Raw genomic sequence first — 15,369 nt, 5'->3', positions numbered from 1 at the left:
TTTTACGCGACTGTACAAAAGGATACAGCGACGTAAAGTCCAGATATGAAACGCGTTCGCCCTCTGCGGTTTTATGATAAAGTTTCAGGGCATTCGTCTGGCCACCAAAAAGCGATTCCCGAGGGTTCAGTCGTTCAGGAGCTGTGTAATTACTCATAAAAGCCATAACATCAGGGTCGTTTTGTTTGGCTTTCTCCCACTGGCATTCCCATATAGTACGAACTTTGAGATTGTAAGTCTTACGTAAGACCTCCATTTTATTATCAGACTGTCTTCTGAGTACACCGTAAGGTATTTTTGATACAGGATTTAACTCGTTAGGGTTGAAACGACAACAATGACCGTGCCAGAAACATCCCAGGAATTCCAAAGCTATTCTATCTCCGTTAATCTCATAGTATCCATCCACGCGATAAGCACCAAATCCGACTTCCCCGTGATTTAAGGCATGATGAATATCAACATTTTTGGTCGCTTTAAGGTATTCCAACCACTGGATGGAAGGGGTAGAAAAAGCTTTGTACTGGTTAAGATACGCATTTCTGTGAGTTAAGGCTATGGTGTCTTTGGGTAAAAAAAGCGTTTTAAACACCTTCATTGCACAACCGGCAAGCGTTACACAGCCAAAGGGGTCCACGTTTGTACATTCGATAAATTTGTTTCTGTATTTCATACAGCCCTCTCGCAACAAAACAACGGCATTCTTGCAATACGTTGCGAGTTGTTTTTTGAAGTCAAACACCTGTCCTGCTACGCTCTGGTACCAGCTGTCGAATTTTATCTGATCAGAGCCAGACATCGTACCATATCCGTAATATTCTTTAGGCGGATACACACCTACATAATCTGCATTTTGCAAACGATTAAAATGATGGGGAAAGAAACCTTTTTCGTCTGTGTTTAGGTTTAGAGCGGCTGTCATTTTGGACAATTTCATAGACAAAAAATTGTAGCTGTCAATATATCGCTGTTTAAATGCGTGATCGTACATATAGGACAGTCTACATCCTTGCAGTATGATTTTTGGTGTCAATCCCTGATTTGTAAAATACTCGAGCAATATATAAGAATCGAACCCCGATGCATTGTGAGCTATAAATGTAAAGTCAGCATATTTTGGCCTTCTGAAATGTTTAACCAGCTTGTCTATGCAATCGACACCTCCGGCTGTAAACTCCTCGCCGTCTTGCGAAATGGCACACACGTAATTTGCTACCATTTAAAAATGTTTACCATTTTCGTACATTGTCTCAAAATCATAATAGATATACTTTTCACTATGCTCGTCAGGTTTTAGGGGTTGTATATAACAGGCGTGATGACCTTCATCTACCAGAATCTCGTTGCAATTCGTACATTTGGATGGCGCGCACACATGCTGTAATAGTTTATCGCCTGACCATTTTGTTCTGTATTGTCTGCAACACTTATCGCAGTATTTCAGGAGGTCACACCTAGATCTCGCACCGTCGGTTTGCGGTTGTTTATGCATTTGATAACAGAAGTCAGATCTGCAATATTTCGCGCAGTCCTCACACTGCAACCATTTCTTAGCGTGTGTGAAGCATTGAGACGTTTTACACGTGTTACATGTAAATTTGCAATAATGTAAGTTAGGATCGTTAAAGCCTTGATAGCAGTACTCGCAGACATACCCGTATCCTAAGAATGCTTTCAAATTTTTTTATCATGTAGTAATGGTCCTCGTGTCGATATAAATGCACGGTTTTCTGATGCGTTTCATTTGTGTTTTTATACACGTCCAATTTACCTGAACACGATCTGTGAAAGATTACTATTTTCAAGTCTAACTTAATTTCGAATTTATACACGTCATGAAAGGCAATTTTATCTTGCACCCCGTAACCCAACGTTGTGTGTATGTCGTTGGCTATTCTGTACAACACCTGGTCGGGACTATGCGGGTTTAAAAAATGTGCTAGACATATACTGAAACACATATTGTCTGATATATTTTTTGGGATGAAAAGATTCATCTTATTTTTTTGGATGACCATGTTATGTGCCAAATCGGTTAATTTTCTACGGCCCCCTCCTCGGTTATTTCTCGCCACTGATACGCATAACTGTAGTGCAGAATCGGTGCCCACATCCGCGTTGCTTTGCGTGGCTCGTTCGATTTGATCCAGAAACGTAGCGACGTCATGGTTATTATCCGGTGTTAGAACCGCATTAATTGGTGTGGGGAGACTCTCTCCTTGCAGAGAGACGTTCATAAATCCGTCTTCACCACCCATCAGTCGAGAAAAATCAACGATCTCGTTCAAAATATCTTGCAAAAAGATATTATATGCAACGTAATCATCAGTGTAATGATTACTGTCAACGTAATCATCACTGTCTCTAAAGTTTTGACTGAGACCCATTTCTGGAGCAAACCGGTCATAACCTGAGGAGTCCTCGTTAGACGGACCCGCGCCGGTTTGTTCACAGTCATTTATAGACATTCCTAACCATTCATGTTGGACATCTACGAGTTCGTGTAATCTTTCGATCATGTTAAGCGAATCTGGTTGTAACATCTGTAACTGATTATGAATCAGATCACGTAACTGATCTGCATTATTTTGAAAATCGTGTCTGGGTCTTGATGTTCTCTGTTCCTCCTCTGAGGCATGGTTATGCAAATCGTCGTGACACCTTTTACTGCTCATTTTGAAAATTTATTTTTAAATCGGTAAATACAAAAACAGTTCAACCTTAAAGACAAACGTACCCCCCCTTGAAAACATCACAATGGTTCACAACGTAACATAACCAGATATGTCAACCGGTTGTAAATTGAATCAGAAACAGATAATAATAACCAGATACAAATCAATACATATGAAATGTTGATGATATAAATCAAACAATCAACGATGAGAAGAATTCGCCATACATACTAATAACACGAATAAAACAATGATAACCCGTTGTCAATAACAAATGCTAATATTTGTATGAAAAATCCAATACATTTCACCATACATGAACTACTAATAATACGAATAAAACAATAATAATCCGTTGTCAATAACAAATACTAATAATTGTATGAAAAAAACAATACCTGTAACATACAAATAATGTAAGATATATATATATATATATATATATATATATATATATATATATATATATATATATATATATATATATATATATATATATATATATAATATTATTATTATTTAATTTTTTTTATCTTCCACCCATCATTCGATCATGCAAATCTACTAACATTCTTTGTAAAAGATTCAAACGTTCAGATATCAATGATAACGCGTTAACAGTAAGCCTTAATTCAACTTGGTGGTCACGGACAGATTCCGGCACGTCGATCAGGGCCTGTTGAAACTCTCTTGAATTGGTTATACAACTGTTCGTGACAGTTTCTCCAAAACTCGGCCGCATGTCTTAAGGCGTCTGTATGTTGTTGCTGGCATTCGATTATGTTTCTTAAAATCGAAATTACATCACCTTGAGTGTTAGATGCAATCTCTTCTACTTCCCGGTATGATAAGGGCTGTCCGGCCAGGTCGAAGACTCTCTCAAAGTATCGGTTAACGCGGTTCAGCGCCTCGCGATCAAGTCTCCTATTTAAATCACATTCACGGAACAGTTCCTGTGGTAATTCATGGGGTAAATCCTCCTCCTCAGCTTCTGAATCAGTGAACGATCCCTGATCCCAAGCGTTAATCATGGAATCAGTCCAGGCTGTTAGACCTGCTTCGTCATGATCTTGTTCTGTAAAAAGAATAACAATAATGCTTTTATTAATTTATTAGATAAAAGTGGAACATAAACAGGATGATCTGATTTTCTGTTTTAATACGTACCGTTATTTTCTGAAGTCCTTAAACGACTAGTGCTTGGTGCATCAGCATCCTGTTCCGGTAATCTCACGCGTTTTACGCCCTGACCGCAGCCATATATTCGCTGTCTGGGAGAACTGGTCTCTGTCCTGTGCCCACTCTCACAGTCGGCAAGCGTGTGAACTCTTTCCGTTGAACGGTCACCGTGGGAGGGGTCGGGCTGTGTGACGTTATCTGGTTCGTGACGTAAGTCCGTTCTCACCACAACCTCCTCTACCGCAACCCCGCTGTCATCATGGCGTTCGCCTGTCAAATTTATCAGAGACCGTTTGAGAGCCTGGAACTTTTTAAGATGTTAAGAAAAAAATCTGTATATCTCACCATTAACTCCTACGTTGTCATCGCGAACAAATAGTCGTGTTTCATCAACTGTATAAATGATAAGGATTGTTATTATTTTCCGATGGTTATTAGATGTTAAACTGTTCAATAGGAAAAATGTAAAGACTTACATATATCTTCAAGGATTTGTTCCAAACCCTCATCAAATTCGATATTCTCAAAAGTATCTGAAGATAATAACATAGTGTTAAACAAATATACATTAAAATATTCATTTTAAACAAAATATCATCATAAATATCATCTGTGAACAAAACACAGACTTACCATCGTAATTGTTAGCCATTGTCCCTTAGGTCGTTGAGGTATTTTGTTGTCGTGTGAGAAACAGAGTTTACAGATAATGAAGATGTAATAGACCATGGTTTTTAACATTTCAGGGAGTGGGCGTTTTCTGCAATTGTATTGTAAACCGTTATCGTAAAAAAAAAAAAAAAGATTCTGACTTTTGTTATAAATCTCATCAAAACCCTCCCGCTCAAATTCATCACCCGCAGTTACCCGTCTGGTCTTCATCAGTTTACTGAACTCTGTTGGAGATGGGTTGAAACGGATTTTAGATCTTTCTTTTTTCTTTACAAGATAATTAGTTCGTGTTATCGTAGACCCTCTCGCATGTAAAGGCTGTTCTTCCCTTATCTAGAAGTGTTTAAATTCGACGAGAGGTTTTAACCATCAAAATCAAATCTCAGAATATCTGTTTATTGAACTCGTATGATGTAACCCATCCGTTCAAATACACGTTTGAAGCAGGGACTGATTTAATTCTTAAGTTGGGAAGTAATAAAACTAGGTAAAATGAAGTAAATTAAAGATTGTTTTCCTACAGCATAGACCGTCTTATTAAAACCATCATCTTGGGGGACCTGTATTTAAGTTTGTGGTTATCGCCTTCTTTGACTATCTCATCACATCCTAAACGTTAGTTTAAAGTCACATTCGAATAGATTATAAATACATTATAAATACTAAATTCTCAATTATACCTAACTTCACCAGATGTGTGTCATGAAAACCTTCCTTTGACCGGGCTGTGAACTTTTGCCTAAACCTTCGACAGAGGCGCACAGACACACACGCAGGAGCGCCTCATAAATGCTTAAAGCGGATGTCCTTTGATCGCTGAACATGTTAGAAAGACCATCTGTTTTAATCAATGAACCACGTTCTAACGAAGTTTATGACGCCAGAGCCCCTCAAAAACTCATTAGATTGCAAATGAGTTGAATCCCCAGAAAGTTTAGATATTTTACAACGAGTCTGTTGATCAGATAACACCGTTTCAGTGGTCATGCGGCCAGACGCGCAGCGCACTTTCTCATTTGCTCGCTCTGCGTGAGACAAAACATTTACATTCGTAAGATGTTGTAGAAAAAAAAAAAGTTTACCCCCTCTAATTATGACTGAAAATCCAAAACATTTGCTATCATTTCAGTTTCTTCTCGCACGTGTATTTTAACCGACACAGCACACTAGAAGTTTTAAGATTGACAATATCAAAGAGTAAATAAATAAAAGGTGTTAAGTGTGAATAACTAAAATAAAATAAAATAAAACAACACTTTCCTGTGGGTTAGAGGTGAATGTTTAAAAGAAAACTTGTGTAACTTCATTTTTAAAACGAAAAAAGTCTGGGTTATACCACGGCAGAAGCTTGACAGAAATCAAAGGTCTATTATAGGAATTAAGACGCTTAAATAAAATAAGACAAAAAACAACATTTTTTCCCTGTGGGGCGTTTGTTTAGAAGAAAACTTGTGTAACCTTTTAAAGTGAAAAGCTTTATGATGAATAGTGAACGGTTTCATTAATTGAGAAATGATAAAGGTTTATTAAAAATAACTTTGTTCTAATGTTAAAACATTACTTTAATTCTTTTAACAATTAAACCTTTGTGTCGGTCTCTCCTTACAGCGTTAGGGGGGTGGTGATGTAGGTGTGGCCTGACAGCGGCCCGGGAGCTCATTCTGAGTTTTGACACAGAACCCTGAGGTTGTGTAAACGGACACTGCGTAAGATAGACATTTGTTTAACTTTTCTAAGTTGGGACAAAAGCTAGCTTTTCAATTGTAATGTCAGAAGATTTTTACAGGTATCTTATACTGTTGTTTAACGGTCTGATATTTTTATTTCACTTCACGGTAAGATAAAACAATTCTATTTTCTTTAACTTTGTATCTGTTATAAATTCAAACTTTTTTTTAAAAAGCAAGACAGATTTTGATAAATATTTTGATAAAGATCTTATTGTTTTAACTAACGCGGCCGATGCTCGTTTGTTATAGATGGAACGAACGCGCTCACTTCTTCTATTTATTTAACTTTGTCAAACGAACTAGTTTTAAATTCTAATGATAGGAAAAAACTAGCGTATTTTTAACTAACATGTCAATGGTTTTTGTTTTAGTTTCTACGTTTTTCCTAAAACTGTTTTAACAACGCTAGCACGTCTCGACTTGTAGGGGAAAAACAGGCATACCATGGTAAGATAAAAACGATTCTATATTATTTAACTTCGTATCTGTTATAAACTCAAAACTTTTTAAAAACCACAAAATAGGTTTTGATAAATATATCTTATTGTTTTAATCAGTCCGATGCTCTTTTGTTATAGATAAACGAACGCGCTCACTTCTTCTATTTAACTTTGTCAAACGAACTAGTTTTAAGATAGGAAAAACTAGCGCATTGTTTAACTAAAGTCAATGCTTTTTTTGTTTTATTTTCTATGTTTTCCTGTTTTAACAACACTAGTCTCCACTTGTAGGGAAATAAACAGTCTTTGTACGTTTTACGCACACATTTGGTGTTTTTTCTTGATATGTATGTGAAAACACTTTAATAAAAACTTCCCTTTACCCCATTTAACACAGTTTCATCATTTAAAGTTTAAACCACATAACATTGGCCCCACACACACACACACACACAAACACATTGTCATAAATTCTTAAGTTCACTATAAGGTCAATAAGATGGCCGCTTAGACGGGACGGGGGGGGGGGTGTACAAAACAGGTGTCCAAACAGGTGTCCAGTTATGGGAGGGGGGGGGGGGTTCAATTTTTATGAGGGTAATAAATCAATCATTTTGACATAACGTATACTACTCTCTCTCTCATGTGCTAAACAATCATCCTGGAAAGATCAATAAGCCTGGATAAAAAAGGTGCCACCGAAATATTACCAGTGTCTGTGACCATTAATCACCCGACATCTGTCTGTCAATGCAAAGATAAGAAGTCGAGTGATGCTTAATTGAATTTTAAAATACATTAAGCGACTTATGAAGAGCTAAACTGATTAAGTTCTTTGTGGTGCTTCACTAAATACATCAATTAATACGACATTTACATTTATGTGCCCCTCACACTTTGATTTCTTCTTACAGGAATATTAGAATATCTAGGAATATTTGCACGCAAAATCCAGCCAAATTTCCATTGAAATGTGTATAAAAGAGATCGCATTTAATTATATGTCTGAAAATCCACTAGGAGTTTTTCTGCTCTCCATCTGTCTGAGAGTGCTCTCATGCACTTTAGCTAACAAAGAGACTCATTTCACTGGCCCAAATCAAATTCGTCAGGCGTGATGGTCCATTGCTTTCCTCACAGGATCCACAGGAGAGAAGACTACAAAGCAGTGGGCTGTAATGGGAACTCATGTAGCCATAAAACAGTGTGAAGCTTTTCGCTCTCTGAAATAAACGCATCTTCCTGTGGTCGAGCCTCAGAGGGAGCTGTGTAATTGTTCCAACTGAGAGCATGTTTACGTACTAACTGCCAGATCATATATAGCACCATCACAGAAGCTTTTTAGCCGATGCAGGTGTGTGCATGTGTATTTGTGTTAGCATCAATAAGCACGCTTGCATGTGACTGCACTGCCTCTCTATATCATCTCTGGCCCAGAGTACATACAGTTTAATATCTTGTAGAACTGTGATACTTGACTTAAGACATTGAGACTGGCTACCAGTTTAAAAAATAATTACGATACTCATTTTAACAAATGAGTTTAAATACTATTAAGTAACACTATAAGCAGCATAATTTAAATAACTGAGTCAACAGATGAACAACAAAATTTAACTATTGTTGTATTTAACCATTCACTAGGCAACAAGGATCAGTAAGATCAGTAAGATTTTTTAAAAAGTTTATAAAGAAGTCTCTTGTCCTTTATAAGGCTGCAATTATTTGATCAAAAACTAAGTAAAATCAGTAATATGGTGAAATATTGCTATTTAAAAGTATATTAGTATATTTTGAAATGTAATGACAAAGCTGAATTTTCAGCAGTCATTATTAGTCTTGTGTCTCGTGATGTTAGAAGTGTGCAGATGAGTATGATCAGTCTGGACTGTTTCAAGTCAAGTCACCTTTATTTATATAGCGCTTTTTACAATGCAAATTGTGTCAAAGCACTGCACAATATCAAAAAAAAGGAAAATAATGTGTCAATAAGTTTAAATAGTGTCTTTGCAATAAGGTCGGCGATATCGCTGGAAATTAAGCGTCCCCAACTAAGCAAGCCAGAGGCGACAGCGGCAAGGAACCAACGGCAAGGAACCTTGGGAGAACCAGGCTCAGTCGGGGGGCCAATTCTCCTCTGGCCAAACAAACCAGCAGTTCAGTTCCAAACTGCAGCAAGTCAGATTGAATGGGCTCAGCTGGTTCCAGTGGTCTTTTCCGATGGCTGTCTAAGTGGCGGGGTCCTCAATGGGGATCGGTCTCTGGCGTTCATCCAGGTGTTTGGCCTCTGCCTACGATCAGGGACACATACGTCATCTCCCGGCGCTGATCCTCCATCTCAGGTGTTCGGTCATCTCAGATCATGTAATGGTTAGATCCAGACTGAAGTTCTGTAATTCCTGGCTACCACGGGATGTTAATCCCGTGGCAGAAGCGTAGAGACAAGCAGAGACATGATTAGCGTAGCTGCTGTTCTATCTAAGCAAAAATAAATTGTTCAACCCAAGCTAAAGAATAATAATAATGTACATTTGATCAGATATAACTGCAGTACAAGATTATAAAATGCATTATGTGAATGCTTGGCTAAAGAGATGTGTCTTTAATCTAGATTTAAACAAAGAGAGCGTGTCTGAACCCCGAATGTTATCAGGAAGGCTATTCCAGAGTTTGGGAGCCAAATGTAAAAAAGCTCTACCTCCTTTAGTGGACTTTGCTATCCTAGGTACTACCAAAAGTCCAGAGTTTTGCGACCTTAGGGAGCGGGTTGGATTATAGCGTGGTAGAAGACAAGTTAGGTACGCAGGTGCTAAACCATTTAGGGCCTTATAGGCAAGTAATAATAATTTGTAAATGATACGGAACTTAATAGGTAGCCAGTGCAGAGACTGTAAAATTGGAGTAATATGATCATATTTTCTTGATCTGGTAAGAACACTAGCCACTGCATTTTGGACTATCTGTAGCTTGTTTATTGAAGATGCAGGACAACCACCTAGCAGTGCATTACAATAGTCCAGTCTAGAGGTCATGAATGCATGAACTAGCTTTTCTGCATCAGAAACAGGTAGCATGTTTCGAAGCTTGGCAATGTTTCTAAGATGGAAGAATGCTGTTTTTTTTTAACATGGGAAATATGATTTTTAAAGGACAAGTTGCTGTCTAAAATAACACCCAGATTTTTTACTTTAGAGGATGTAACAGTACATCCGTCTAGTTGCAAATTATAATCCACGAGATTGTGTACTGTTTTTTGGTCCAATAAGTAATATCTCTGTCTTATCTGAATTTAGTAGGAGGAAATTATTGGTCATCCAATCTTTTACACTTTTTACACAATCTATTAGCTTAGATAGTTGAGAAGTTTCATCAGGTCTTGTTGAGATATATAATTGAGTATCATCAGCATAGCAATGAAAACTTATCCCGTGTTTTCTAATAATATTTCCAAGGGGCAACATGTAAATTGAAAATAGCAGAGGACCTAGGACAGATCCTTGTGGTACTCCATACTTTACTGGTGATAATTGAGATGACTCCCCATTTAAATGAACAAAGTGGTAGCGATCGGACAGGTAGGATCTAAACCAACTTAAAGCCTGTCCTTGAATACCAATATAGTTTTGTAATCGATCTATGAGTATATTATGGTCTATAGTGTCAAACGCAGCACTAAGATCAAGTAATACTAGCAATGAGGTGCAGCCTTGATCTGAAGCAAGTAGTAGGTCATTCGTAATTTTAACAAGTGCAGTTTCTGTACTATGATTGGGCCTGAAACCTGATTGAAATTCTTCATAGAGATCATTTTTTTGCAAAAAGGAGCATAATTGAGTAGACACAACTTTTTCTAAAATTTTTGACATAAACGGAAGATTTGAAATGGGTCTGTAATTTGCCAGTTCATTTGAATCTAGTTGTGGTTTCTTAATAAGAGGCTTAATAACCGCCACCTTGAATGGTTTTGGGACGTGACCTAAATATAATGATGAGTTAATAATATTGAGAAGCGGTTTTTCTGCTACGGGTAACAACTCTTTCAGTAATTTAGTAGGTACAGGATCTAATAAACACATTGTTGGTTTAGATGCACTGATAAGTTTATTTAGCTCTTCCTGTCCTATAGTTGTAAAGCACGGCAGTTTTTCTTTGGGTGCGATGAATGAAGCTGAAATACTAGACGCAGTAGAATCTACATTTGATATTGTATTTCTGATGTTATCTATTTTATCAGAAAAGAAATTCATAAAGTCATGACTATTAAACTGTGGGGGAATATTTAGATCGGGTGGTGTCTGTTTATTTGTTAGTCTAGCCACTGTGCTAAATAAGAACCTTGGATTGTTTTGGTTATTATCTATGATTTTGCGGATATGCTCTGCCCTGGCAGCTTTTAGAGTCTGTCTATAGCTGGACATACTGTTTTTCCACGCAATTCTAAAAACTTCTAATTTAGTTTTTCTCCATTTGCGCTCAAGAATACGAGTTTCTTTCTTGAGAGAATGGGTATAACTGTTGTACCATGGCGCAGTACGTTTTTCTCTAACCTTTTTCAATTTGAGGGGGGCAACAGCTTCTAATCTATTAGAGAAGATAGTGCCCATGTTGCTAGTCATTTCGTCTAGTTCATGCGTATTTATGGGTACACAGAGCAGTTGAGATAAATCAGGCAGGTTATTTGTGAATCTGTCTTTGGTGGCTGGAACAATAGTTCTGCCCAGACGATAACGCGGAGCCATATAACTAATATCAGTAATAGGCAGCATGCACGATACAAGGAAATGATCAGTAACATCGTCACTTTGAGGTACGATATCTATATCGGTAAGATCAATTCCATGCGATATAATTAAATCTAGCGTATGATTAAAACGATGAGTGGGCCCGGTGACGTTTTGCTTGACTCCAAAAGAGTTTATTAGGTCAGTAAACGCAAGTCCTAACGCATCATTTGTATTATCAACGTGAATGTTAAAATCTCCGACAATTAGCAGTTTATCAACATTAACTAGTAGATCTGAGAGGAAATCTGCAAATTCTTTTAGGAAATCTGTATATGGCCCTGGCGGTCTATACACAGTAGCCAGAGCAAGAGATATGAGAGATTTCTTTTGCATATCTAACAGTGTAACATTAAGCAGAAGTATTTCGAATGAGTTAAACCTCCTGTATCCTGTTTTCTGAGTAACATTGAGAATATCACTATATATTGTTGCAACACCGCCGCCACGACCAGTCTGACGGGGCTCATGTTTATAACAGTAGCTTGGTGGAGTAGACTCATTTAGACCAAAATATTCATTTGGTTTAAGCCAGGTTTCAGTCAGGCAGAGTACATCAAAATGATTATCTGTGATCATTTCATTTACAATAACTGCTTTGGGTGCGAGTGATCTAATGTTTAAGAGCCCAAGTTTTAAAAATTGTTTTTGTTCATTTATTTTGCGTTTTTCTGGTTTAATCACGGTCAGATTTTTTCTAGATCCTGCATTGAATTTATATTTTGATCTCGCTATTCGGGGAACAGACACAGTCTGTATAGATTGGACAACGCAATTACTTCTATTTTTTAAGTGGGTAGAACAAAAGTCGTCATAGCAGTTATTTGAGAATTGGCTTACTAGTCAGATGGAGCGTAGCGTCCTGGAGATGTTGTCCGACAGGAGTTCCGCTCCTACTCTGCTGGGGTGCAGGCCATCAGCACGGAAAAGCCTAGGACGCTCCCAGAAAAGATTCCAATTATTAACAAAGAGCAGTTTCTGTTCTTTACACCATGACGATAACCATTCGTTTAAAGCAAACAGTCTACTGAACCTTTCGTTTCCTTGTCCATACGTGGGAAGCGGTCCTGACACGATGATCGTCACCGCGGGCGATGTGCTGCGTACCGTCTCGATCAGGCTCCTGTAGTCCCTCTTCAGTGTCTCCGTCTGCCGCAGCTTGATGTCGTTGGCCCCCGCGTGCAGCACGACAGCACCGATGTTCTCGTTGCCCTTCAGGATCGCAGGTATCTGCGCAGAAACATCGAGAACACGTGCACCGGGGAAACAGTGAGTGTGCACTTTACCTTCAGCTGACGTAGCACGGACGTGCCGGACGATGGAGCTTCCCACGACCACAGCATCGCGTTCCGTCTCGCGGAGGGGGGCGAAGCGGTTCCGGGTGGAGATGAAGGACATCTGGGAAGATCGCGTTCTGGGTGCACAGGGTCTGTGCAAAGAAACACACGGAGTAGAGGTGGTGGGGATGTTAGAAGCGTGTACTTTACCTTCAGCTAGCGTAGCACGGACGTGCCGGACAATGGAGTCTCAAACGATCACAACGTCGCGTTCTGTCTCGCGGAGGGGGGCGAATTTGTTCCTTGTGGAGATCTCGAAGACAGGGGGGGGAGAAGTCGTCACCCGAGGCCTGGCTCGCGTCCTCCGCTGCTGCAGCACCCAGGGTCCGTGGTGTCCCGGCGCCGGAGTGAAGGACATCTGGGAAGATCGCGTTCTGGGTGTTCAGGGTCTGTGCAGAGAAACACACGGAGTAGAGGTGGTGGGAGTGTTAGCAGCGTGCTGTATACTTACCCTGGACTTGTGAGCGTCAGCCCGGGATGTTTCCAGCGCAGCTCTCCGTTCCTTCAGCTGGGCCTTTTTCTCCAGCAGGTCGCGGATCTGTTTCTCCATGGCCTCCAGCTCCAGCTGCACCGAATGCAGCTCGAACGTGTCCTCACCTGTACTCAGAGGTAGACACAAATCCGCCATTTAAGCAAGTAACAGTGAAACGATAGTAATGTGTGTGAATAGAGGATTTGCAATGTAAGCGAGATTAGTGGCTGCCACGCTGCCGATGCTAACGGGCTATAAGCTAATAGCAGACTCGAGAATCAGAATAAAACTAGTGATAAACAGGCGCTCTGATCGGATTTGTTATAGAACGCTATAGTGGATATATTCACACGTTATAGAAAAGCCGTTTGAATAAGGCAGTCGAAGCCCCATTGTCGTCGTTAAAGCAGGTTCAGTGGCAAACGGTTCCGTATAGCGCACTAACTAACAACCCGACCAAACGCGCCAACCCGTTTGACTAAGGCTGTCAAAGCCGCACTGTCGTCGTTAAAGCAGGTTCAGTGGCAAACGGGATCACGGAGAAAAAAAACAAAACAAAAAAGGCGAAAAGGGCAAGGCCCTGTGTGTGTGTGTGATCTCAGTCTGGGTGTGTGCCGGAAGCGGAAGCGTTCTCTGATGGCAAGCGTCCTCTGGTGGCCAGGAGCGTCTTCTGGCCGGGAGCGTCAATGCAATGACAAAAAAAAAAAAAAAAAGAACCCATGTGATGGTAGAGAGTCCATACGGTTGTTTATGTCTGACAGATATTTAATTTGTGACTCACCTACAAATCTTAATCTTGAAGATGAGAAACGGGAAAGCTTTTGGACTGGGTTTTTATCTTACAAGCTCTTTAAACAGTGATTTTATGACCTACTAAATTCCTGCAGCATCTCACTGATGCAGTCAGTCAGCATCTTGAGTATAAAGAAGTAACTCGGGTGTTTTTACCTGACAAACACATAACAAATATCCAATTAGTGTGCTATTTCTCTGTTCTAGTATTAAAGGGTTACCCCACCCCAAAATGAACATGTTGTCATTAATCACTTACCCCCATGTCATTCCAAACCTGTAAAAGTTTTGTTCGTCTTCGGAACGAGTTTATACTTAGCATACACCTGTGTACTTTTCTGTGCCTTGACAGTGTTAATTGTTTGCCAGTCAATGGGACAGTCACAAGTCTACCGGTTTTCATCCTAAATATCTTAAATTGTGTTCCGAAGACGAAAGAAGCTTTTACGGGTTTGGAACGAAATGGGGGTAAGTGATTAATGACAAAATGTTCATTTTGGGGTGGAGTAACCCTTTAAGTACTTTAATTGTTAAAGTTTTTTATTTCTAGTTGTACTCTGATGGTAAATAAGTTGTAAATAATGTCTCTTTTGGTTAATTTATTGCTTAATTTTAAAAAGGTTTTACAAAAATATCTGAGCAAACATAAAACTGAACCCCAAATCTCAAAATGTCACAAGCCTACAATCCCATGCAACTCAAGCACATCTGCACAGATCAACAAATCATAAATAGCAGTAGAGCCCTGCACGGGCCTCAAATTTAGGCCCTAGCCCGGCCCTGGCCTGAGACGCTCAGGCGCTAGCCCGGCCCGTGTCCGACAGCTTATTAGAATTACCGGCCCGAGTCCGACCCGAGCCCGTCTTTTTTCCCCCCTTCTCCTAAAACAGTTTATACTACTGTTTCGGCTATTAAAATAGTTCAGTTTTGTGTGTAATGGCAAAATTATTATATTTAGTTTCGTTTTTTTATTAAGTTAATTTAGAAAAACATTTGGAGCATTTGTTCGTTAAATAGACTATACATTTTTGTTTTTTTAAAGTAACGACCAAGCGGCCAGCTGCATGAGCTGATCATAGCCTATGTTTGATAAATTTAGCCTTCTCATATCATCACGACTTGCCTAAAATAAAATCTATAGATATACTAAAACAGTTCAAGTATATAACAATGTTTAAATGTTAAACCTGCGCTATAATAATAATGTGCGCTAGACTATATCTCAGTTTGTATGGAGAGTGGAAGCTAAAGCGCGCTCTGCAGGACATGGAGGCACCAGTAAACACTTGCG

At 39.2% G+C, this 15,369-nt stretch overlaps 1 pseudogene across 1 annotated transcript in view; it reads right to left on the bottom strand.

The window, feature by feature from the left end:
• The window catches only part of LOC306870258 (pyruvate carboxylase, mitochondrial-like), a 373,186-nt pseudogene that overhangs the window by 23,398 nt on the left and 334,419 nt on the right, over nucleotides 1-15,369 (bottom strand). The window lies entirely within an intron of this gene.

Source organism: Barbus barbus, assembly GCF_936440315.1.
Source record: "Barbus barbus genome assembly, chromosome: 1".
In the NCBI taxonomy this organism is placed as follows: domain Eukaryota; kingdom Metazoa; phylum Chordata; class Actinopteri; order Cypriniformes; family Cyprinidae; genus Barbus; species Barbus barbus.
The sequence above is the reverse complement of the archived record's forward strand: the minus strand, read 5'-3'. Positions and strand labels throughout refer to the sequence as shown.